We start from the raw sequence: 10,197 nt of genomic DNA on the forward strand, positions 1-10,197 counted from the left end.
ACCTGCGCCACCATGCCCGGCTAAGTTTCCCTCTTTAAAGATAATATTCTTAAGTAATTTTATTAGTGAGACTCTTTTAATACGTACTTTGTCTTTGTGTGTGTGTGTTTGTGTGTGTGTGGGGGGGGGCGGTTTGCGGTACTGGGGAAGGAACCCAGGGGCATTCTACCTCAGAGCTCTCCGAGCTACACCCCTAACCCTACTTTTTTTTTTAGTCTTTTTTATTATTATTATTTTATTTTATTTTATTTTTGTGGTACTGGGGGTGGAACTCAGGGGCTTTTTACCTCTGGCTCCCAGACTTATTTTATACTTTATGTGGAAACAGGGTCTCACTAAGTTGCTGAGAGCCTTACTCAGTAGCTGAGGCTGGCTTCGAACCTGTGCCATCCTTCTGTCTCAGCCTCCCAGGAGCTGGGATTACAAGCGTTCGCCACCACGCCCGGCTATAGTCTTTTTATTTTTGAAATAGGGTCTCACTGAGTTGCAAAGGGCCTCGCCAAGTACCTGAGACTGTCAGCGAACTGCGATCCTCTGGGCTTTGCCTCCCGAATGCTGGGATCACAAGCATGCACCACCACGCCCGGCCCACTTTGTTGTGTTTTTGAAAATGTTTTTATTTCACATTTTATGTAGAATGATTGCTGAACTGAGTACAAAATTTGGGGTCGAAAGTTATTTTCCCTTGCACATTGATGACATTATTCTTAATGTTTTGACAGGTCTCATTTGTTAATCGGAAGACTGTAGACAGTTTAGTTCTCTTGATGGACACCCAGGTTGGTTCTATAATTCCTAGGAGAAAACAAAAGGCCAGTTTTACAACAGAATTCCTCAGTAAGAACCCCAAGATTCAGGAAAAAAAATCAAGGAGCAGTAAGTGGGATGTCATCAAATTCAAAAGCTTCTGCAGAGCAAAGGAACAATGAAGTCTGAAGAAAGAGCCTATACAATGAGAGAAAATCTTTTCTAGCTAATTTGTAGATAGAGAACTAATATTTAGAATAGTAAAGAACTTAAGTTGGGCGTGGTGGCACACACTTGTAATCCCAGTACGTGGGAGGCTGAGACAGGAAGATCGCAGATAGAATCAGCTATTTAGTGAGGCCCTCTGCAACTTAGTGGGACCCTGTTTCAAAATAAAAAAATAAAAAATAGGGCTGGGGGTATAGCTCAGAAGTAGAATGACCCTGGGTTCTACCCCCAGTACTACAAAAAAAAAAAAAAAAAACAACCAAAAAAAAAAAAAAAACACCTTAGAAGCCTAAAATAACCCAATAAAAATGGGATTATTTTCTTAAATGTAGTTATTTAGAAATGAAATCTCCCGTTTATCGTCTCTCCTTCCGTCTAGTTTTTTTTTTTGCTTGTTTATTTCTGTAGTTTGCAGTATTTGACAATTTGGAAATTGTCTGTCTATACCTGGGTTGTGAGTTGCTCCTTTGTGTGCGTGTGTGTGTCTGTGTGTGGTTTAATGTGGATTCAACCCTATTCTATTTTTATTTTGTTTTTTTTTTTTTGGTGGTACTGGGGATCCTGGAAGCCCTTCTACTTCCGGGCTACACTCCCAGACCTATTTTTACATTTTTATTTGGAAACAGGGTCTCCTAAGCCAGCGCGCGTGGCTGGCTTCGAACCTGCACGGTCCTCCTGTCTCCACCTCCCAAGCGCGGGGATTACAAGCGTGCACCACCACGCCTGGCTCTATTTTTATATTGAAACAGGTTCTCACTAAGTTGCTGAGACCCTTACTAAACTGCTATGCTGACTCGAACCTGCGATCCTCCTGTCTAAACCTGTCAAGTACTGGGTTTTCAGGGGTGTGTCACTGCACTTGGTGGGTTCCAATAGTTTTGTTGGGTTCCTTTGGGTTCCTTGCTTCTGGGGAACTTTTGACTAATTTTCTGATGGATCTCTGGAATCCTGAGAGTAGTGTCAATTTGGACTCCAAATATGTAGAGAGCAAAGATTTGAATTTTCCCTTCTGTTTTAGCTACTCTTTCTAGGCACAGCCCCTGGGCTGTTGTGTGTAGCTTTCCTTTTTTGTTTTTTTGCTATTGGGGATTGAACCCAGGGGGAATTCTACCTCCAAGCTCCACCCCCAGCCCTATTTTTTATTCTTTATTTTGAAACAGGGTCTCACTGAGTTACAAAGAGCCTAAGTAGCTGAGGCTATCCATGAACCTCGATCCTCCTGTCTCAGCCTCTCAAATGCTGGGATTACAAGCATGTACCACCACACCTGGCTTTCTTTTTCCTTGTTACTCCAGGACAGCCTTTTATGTCTCCTGGCTTTATGCTGGTGGTTCATTTCCAGGTCATTTCCTATGCACAAAATTTAGGCAACTCCTCTTGCATCCTGGTTTTATAACTATATGTGGGCTGGGTATGGTAGCGCATGCTTGTAATTCCAGCGCTTGGGAGGCTGAGACAGGAGGATTGTGCAGGTTCGAAGCCAGCCTCAGCTACTTAGTGAGGCTCTCAGCAACTTAGTGAGACCCTGTTTCCAAATAAAATATAAAATAGGGCTGGGAGTATAGTCCGGAGTTAGAAAGCCTCTGGGTTCCACCCCCAGGACCCCAGTACACACACAAAAAATATATAACCATATGTGGTTGTAAGCCTTGATGTAGAGGGCAGAAGGAAGCAGATTTTTGTCCTTTGAAGAATCTCTTTTGATACACTTCCTGTCTTTGCCCCTCTCCTTTTGTTCTAGTTTTTCTGGTTATTGGTCAGAAAGTAGTTCAACCATTTAAAGAACTAGGAAGTAGTTACAGCCACAGGCATCCTGTCTCTTGAACAGGTTATTTACTAAATGTTCATTATGCATTGATTTTATAGATAGAACACAGTTCTCATTATCTGATAAAGAACTATACTATTTAAAAAATGGATTAGTTTCCCAGTTTAACCTCAGGAGTTCTTTCCTTTATTCAATTGAAATTTACATACATTCCTGAGTTCTTTAGGACTATAATCTGTATATAGGAAACAATTTCTGTGGGAAGGTTAATTTAACATTCTCAGTCAGAAGTGATTTCCAACCTCCATTAATGTCTTATCCCGTTTTCTGCTGCCATAACAGAATACTGCAAACTGAGTACATTATAAAGAATAGAAGTTTATTTGGCTCATGACCCTGGAAACTGTGGTATCTGAGAACATGACAGCAAGTGTCTGGTGAGGACCTCAGTGCTGAGTTATCCCATGGCAAGCCAGCATCTTCAACACCAAGAGAAAAAAATCAGGCCAAACATCCTTTTTTTTATCAGTAATTTATTCTTTTAATAATGGTATTAATTCATGAGGGCAGAACCATAATGACTTAATCACCTCTTTTTCTACCTCTGAGCTGGACCCCCAGCTTGATTTCATTTTTTGTTTTAAAACAAGGTCTCACTAACTTGCTAATACTGGCCAGAGAACCTGCGATCCTCCTGTCTGTGCCTCCTAAGCACTGGGATTACAGGTATGTGCCAACACACTCAGCCCCCAATAACCTCTGAAATGTTCTCTTAATGCCACTATGAGTTTTAGAGGGGACTTTCCAACCATAGCGGTTGGTCTTCTGCGTTGTCACTTGCCAGCTACCAGTCCCTATTGCTTGTCACATATCCTAGCCACTGCCTTCAAACCTGCCACTCATACTTAGCACATGACCTTGCTTCTACCCCACTGCAAATCTTGAGCCATGTGGCTGGTTTTCTTCAGCTTCTGGCACTATCTGTGAATTAAACAGCTTCTCCTTCTCCAGAGCTGCCCTCTCTCCTTATCTCAGAGGAGAGGTACTTCTTTTTTTTTTTTTTTTGGTACTGGGGATTGATCCCAGGGGCATTCTACCTCCAAGCTATACCCCCAGTCCTATTTTTTTATTCTTTATTTTGAAACAGGATCTCACTAAGTTGTGGAGGGCCTCACTAAGAAGCCGAGGCTGGTTGTGAACCTTCAATCCTCCTGTCTCAGCCTCCCAGGTACTGGGATTAACAAGCCTGTGCCACCACGCTCAGCCTAGAGAGGTATTTCTTGATGTTCTATTGCTGTATGAGGCCAGTGATTCACCAGGGACCCTCAGCTTCACTGCCACCGTTCCAACAGTCTTTTCAGCTGTTATTCTTCTTTTACCTAATCCTGTTCCCAGTGGCTCTCCATTGGGGGACAATTTTGTCTTTGGGGGACATCTTGTGAGTAGAGGCCAGGGAGACTGGCAAACATCCTATGATGCACAGGATGAGCACCCACAACAAGGAATGCCCTGGCCCCAAGTGTGTCAGTACTGCTAAGATTGAGTAAGCATCCTTAGAGTTCTACTTTGACTCCTTTGTTTTCCTGTGTCCATTATTTCATTGTTAAGCTTCTCATTGTACTAAACCTGCTGTGAACCACATGTCCACTTCCAGCCTCTTAACCTTCTCCCCTTCTCATCTGAGCTTCTCAAACTTCAGCTATAGCTCTCTGGTTTCCCATCCCCATGACTATCTAGTTTTTTTCTGAGATTCATTATGACTGTATGCTTCATCTAAGTGAATTCATTTCATCCTAATTTTACTTGACATTTTGTTGCACCTGACAGTGTTAATCGTTATCTTCTTGAAACAGTATATCCCTCTGGCATTCTTATTCTCCATGCCCTTGTCTTGTTTCTTTCTCTGCCTCCCCTCGGGGGTTCTTACTGATCCTCTTACTCCTTACACACGGCTGTTTACCAGGGCCTGAATTTTTGGCCAAGGGTTATCATAGTTTATTGTCAATGTAAAGTACCCCTATTACACGGAAGGTTTCAGTTGCACTTACATGCAGATTTTTCCCTTTAAATTTACAAATTCTTACCAATTTTTTCCTGCAAGGTTTAGACTTTATCTTAACAACCTGATGGAATCTGTACCTGAATATTCTGGTAACTTCCTCTCCGTGTGTCTAATGCAAAGCTTATAATTGTTTCCTCAATTTTACTCCTCTTCATTAAAAGAAAAGGAAGAAGGTCTTTGTTAGTGGTTCCACCACCCTCTTGAGGCTCCCAAGATAGGCAGTTGGGTCTTGTCCAACTTGAATATATTATCTACAGTTGCTAATGTGATATAAAATGTGATTTTGATTGTGTTCCCGCCCTGCTTGAAAGTCTGCACTGCTGCTCTCTTGCTAACGGGAGAAAGGCTTAATTTCTTTCTATGACCCATTAGGCTCTTTCTGATTTGTTCTTTGCCTCCTTGCCTCCCTGTCTGCCTCAAACACTGTGCCACCATGTATACAGTTTCCTGTAGGATTCTGTTTCACGCTTGTTATGTGTTAGCTACCTCCTTTGTCTGGAATGCAGTATTTTTTTCTGTAGAGTGTGTGGGTTGCTTTTCGGAGTTATAGGACTTCCCATTCCTTATGGAACCTATAGTTAAGTGATACCATGCCTCACTTTTCTGGCCTTATCATTATTGAGGAATATTCCTGATCTTAAATATCATTTTAGAGAGCCAGGACTGGGTAAAAGTGGCTTTCGTTTTATAGAAAGAATATAGGCAAGGGCATGGGCAAGGGTGTTTTACAGCTCTTCAGTCATTTAGCTTACTATTAGACTTTTCTCAGTCTTTACTGACTCTAATTTTATTTTCTTTTAAGTATTCTTCTGGGAAAAATGTATCTTTTCAGAAAATACCACTATTGTTTGCCTAGCTGATGTTTTATTTTGCTGTCTATTCCTACAAGGTCTTCTAGGTTGCTGAGAGCCTCACTATGTTTCCAAGGCTGGCCTCAAACCTGCAGTTCTCCTGACTTAGCCTTCCAAATACTGGGATTTCAGACATGTGCTGCCATGCCTGGATTAGACTTTATTTTTATACATACTTTCATTGGTGCATTGTAACTATACACCCTAGTGAGATTAAAAATGATACATCCATACATGTACACATTGCTTCATGTATTTTTCTTTCTGTACGTTCTTTAATAAATACTTTTTCTTTCTTTGTGTGGGTCTGGGGATGGAACCCAGGAGAATTTGACCTCTGAGCTACACCTCCTGCACTGTTTTTTATTCTTTATTTTGAAACCAGGTCTCATTGGGTTGTGGAGGGCTTCACTAAGTAGCTGAGGCTGTCCACGAACCATGATCCTCCGGTCTCAGCCTCTTGAATGCTGGGATTACAAGTGTGCGCCACCACGCCTGGCTGCTTTTTCTTTAATATCCTTTTGTAGAGTTCCATCAATTCTTTCATCATGAAATAAGTAAGTGCTGCCAAATGTAAGAAATGTTGCTTATTTTTCCAGCTTATTATAATCTGATTATTGGAAAATGAAAATCCAACTCTATTTTTATTAATACCTCATAAGGTGAGTATGAAAATTAAATGAAATAACATTGGCAAAATGCCCAACATAGTACTTGGTACATAATAGCAGTAAATATTAGTTCCTTTTGTTCATTTTTTATAGATTATTAAAATAACTACATAACTTCATACCTTAATGAGAGAGAGGAATAAACTCTCAGCCGGGCATGCCTGTAATTTCGGTACTTGGGAGGCTGAGGCAGGGAACTTTCAGGTTCAAGGCCAAGCACACAGTAACTTAGCAAGACCCACTTTTATTTTTATTTATTTATTTATTTATTTATTTATTTATTTTTTGCGGGTCTGGGTATGGAACTCAGGGGCATTCTTCCTCTGAGCTACACTCCCTGCCCTATTTTTTATTCTTTATTTTGAAACCGGGTCTCACTGAGTTGCAGAGGACCTCACTAAGTAGCTGAGGCTGTCCGCGAACCGCGATTCTCTGGTCTCAGCCTCCTGAATGCTGGGATTATAAGCATACGCCACCACACCCGGCTTAGCAAGACCCACTTTTTTTTAGTGGTACTGGGGTTCCTGGAAGCCCTTCTACCTCCGGGCTACACTCCCAGACTTATTTTTACATTTTTTAAAAAAATTTGGAATCAGGGTCTCCTAAGCCAGCGCGCTCGGCTGGCTTCGAACCTGCGCGATCCTCCTGCGCGGGGATTACAAGCGTGCGCCACCACGCCCGGTAGCAAGACCCACTTTTAAAATAAAAAATAAAATAGGACTATGGTATAGCTCAGATATAGAATGCCCTAGGTTCAATCCCTAGCACCAACAAACAACAACAACAACAACAACAACAACACCACCAACAAACAACATGTATTTATTGAACTCTTGTTATATGACCAGCAATATTCTAAATACCTTGAGGGATACCGAGATATAAAGATGGTTATGGCTGCTTTTCCTTTCCGAGGATAAACATTAGCTTACCATGTATATTTTTACATTTGTAATCCCCTCTTTATTCTGAAAACATTTTAGTCTCTGAACTGTATTTTTCTTTTTTATTTACTTGAGCACAGAACACTTTAAAGGTTGGTTTGCCACATGTGACCCATTACATTTCTCTCTGTGTGTGTGTGTGTTGATACTAGAACCTATGATCCTTCTGTTTCAGCCTCCCAAGTATTGAGATTACAAATATGTGTCACTTCATCTGGCTGATCCATTACATTTTTTCTGGTACTGAGGATTTAACTCAGGGGTGCTCTGTCTCCAAGCTACACCCCTGCCCCATTTTTAATTCTTTGTGTTTTATTTTGAAACATATAAAACAAATTGCTAGGTTGCTGACAATTTTGCTATGTTGCTGAGGTTGCTCTTGAGCCTACGATTTTCCTGTCTCAGCCTCCCAAGTACTGGGGTTATAGGCATACGCCACCATGCCTGGCCCATTACATTTCTACAAGATTAGTTATTAACTTCATTTTATAGGCGGGGCCCCCTGAAGGTGATGTGCCCAGCTACTGGCAGGGGTTAAAATAGAGTATAAGGAGATGTAGAAGAATGCTAACCATTGCATTGCTAACCTCAGTAGGTGTTGAACAAATATATCTTGAATGGGTGAATAAGCTTTTATTGAATGATATATGAAGCCTATTCCTAGCTTCTGGTTAAAATAAACATTAACATTCAGTGGTTTGTGGGGAGGACACTAAAAGTTGCCAAGAAAGATATGTACACTGTTTTAGTCATAATGAAAAGAGGCTTTGAGGAAAGATTTATGTGCTAAGACCAATTACATTTGCTAAGATAACTTGTTGCCCTGGTGCTGATTCTTTGTAAGACCACTTTTCTGCTTTCTGTAATAGCCGTAAGGGGCTTCCCAAGTTTGGGGCCAGGGTAAATTGGCCCAGTTGTACTTAGACACCACTTTGTTCTCAAAAGGTTTTTCATTTTTAATTTCTAACAAGATAGGAAAAATTAGCAATTATAATTAGACTCAGAAACTTGAGAGTAAATCTTTTTAGATGGACAAACCAACAAATACACAAACTGTAATAGAATGATTACTGTCTCAGAGTTTACTCTGTATTTAACTTTTTATAGTTGGCTATATTTTATAGTAAAATAAGACTTTTTAGTAAAAATGATGAGATTATAGTATTGGAGACAGGCATCCATGAGCTCATTGTAGAGAGAAAGTAGTATTAACACAACTGTCACTCTGCACATTGAACACTGCATTAGTCTTAAGCTTGCTTTATTCACTCCTTTTTACAAATTTTATAAAAAAGGTTGGCCTGTTCCTAACCTGAAGTTCATTTTTCTACTTAGGATTTGCTCATCGAGGCTTACAAGGATCTGATGTCTCATACAATAATAGTTAAAAATATGGCTTGGGCAGGGTACTTGGGAGGTTGAGACAGAGGATCACAGGTTTGAAGATAGTCTCAGCAATTTACTGAGACCCTCAGCAACTTAGTGAGACCCTGTTTCAAAATTAAAAATTAAGATGGGCATGATGGTGCACTCTTGTAATCTTAGTACTTGGGAGGCTGAGATGGGAGGATTGCAGGTTCAGAGTCAGCCTCAGCAGCTTAGAGAAGCCCTTTGCAACTTAGTGAGACCCTATTTCAAAATACAAAAAAAATAGGTCTGGGGGTGTAGCTCAAAGGTAGATAACCTCTGGGTTCAATTTCTAGTTACGAGTGTTTGCGTGCGTGTGCAAACACACAAACACGCATACACACACACTTAAATAAATAAAAAGGGCTGGGAGTGTAGCCTGGACATAAAATGTACATTGGATGATGAATCCCAATCAAAAAAAAAAAAAGGCTTGGGGAGGTTGAAAAAGAGACTTATTCCAGTTCTTCCTCTTCCCGGCTGTGTAACTTTGGACACGTTATTTCATTTCTCTCTTGGTCTCCTTGATAGTAACACGAGCTTTCTGGTAGGAAAGGACCATAAAAGGGTTCCTGTGAGCATTAGATAAACTAATATAAATGAGATAGATGACAGTGCTTGGTAAAAAGTGCCTTAATCCAGCTGTGGTGGCACATTCCTATTATTCTAATACTTAGGATGCTAAGAAAGGAGGATTGCAAGTTTGAGGACAACCTCAGCAATTTAGTGAGGTTTTCATCAACTTAGTGAAACCCTTTTTCAAAATAAAAAACTGAATAGGGCTGGGGGTATATCTCTGAGTTACAATATCCCTGGGTTCAATCCCAAATATCAAACCAAAATGAAACATAGTGCCTTATGTTTTAGCTATTATTATTTATCACATTTGAAGATCTGGCATGACACCAGTTTTTAAAATTTGAAATATTAGCTAGGTGTGGTGGTGCATGCTTATAGTACTTGGGAGGCTGAGACAGGATGATCAGATTCACAGCCAGCCTTAGCAACCTCCTGAGGTCCTCTGCAATTTAATGAGACCCTGTTTCAAAATTTATTATACATAATAAAAAGTGACAGTAGGTAATTAGTTGATGCATCATTGATGTTAAAATCAAGTTTAAAACATAATTTTCCTTTTAGAAGTAATCTAGCACTTGTCCTGGTTAATTGGATTTTTATTAAATTGGGCCATATATACTTCCTTTTTTCATTAGTTTTTTTCCCCAGATATTTCTACTTATATTTTCTCCATCAAGGCAAAACATTATTTTCTCTTAAATTGCTGACCCCTTTCATGGATATTTTAGAAATACTTCCTATTTCACATGTGTGTTGTCATTGTAAGGTTTATTTTTGCAATAATTTGAATTTTTTCTATCTCTCCTCTTCTTCCTCCTCCCCTCCTCCTCCTTCTCCTCCTGCTCCTCCTCCTCCTTCTTTTTTTAAATTTATTTTCTTTTTTTATTGGTGCACTATACTCATATATCATAATGGGATAAAAAAATACTTTTGTAGACAT

The sequence above is a fragment of the Muscardinus avellanarius genome (assembly GCF_963383645.1).
Source record: "Muscardinus avellanarius genome assembly, chromosome: X".
NCBI lineage: Eukaryota > Metazoa > Chordata > Mammalia > Rodentia > Gliridae > Muscardinus > Muscardinus avellanarius.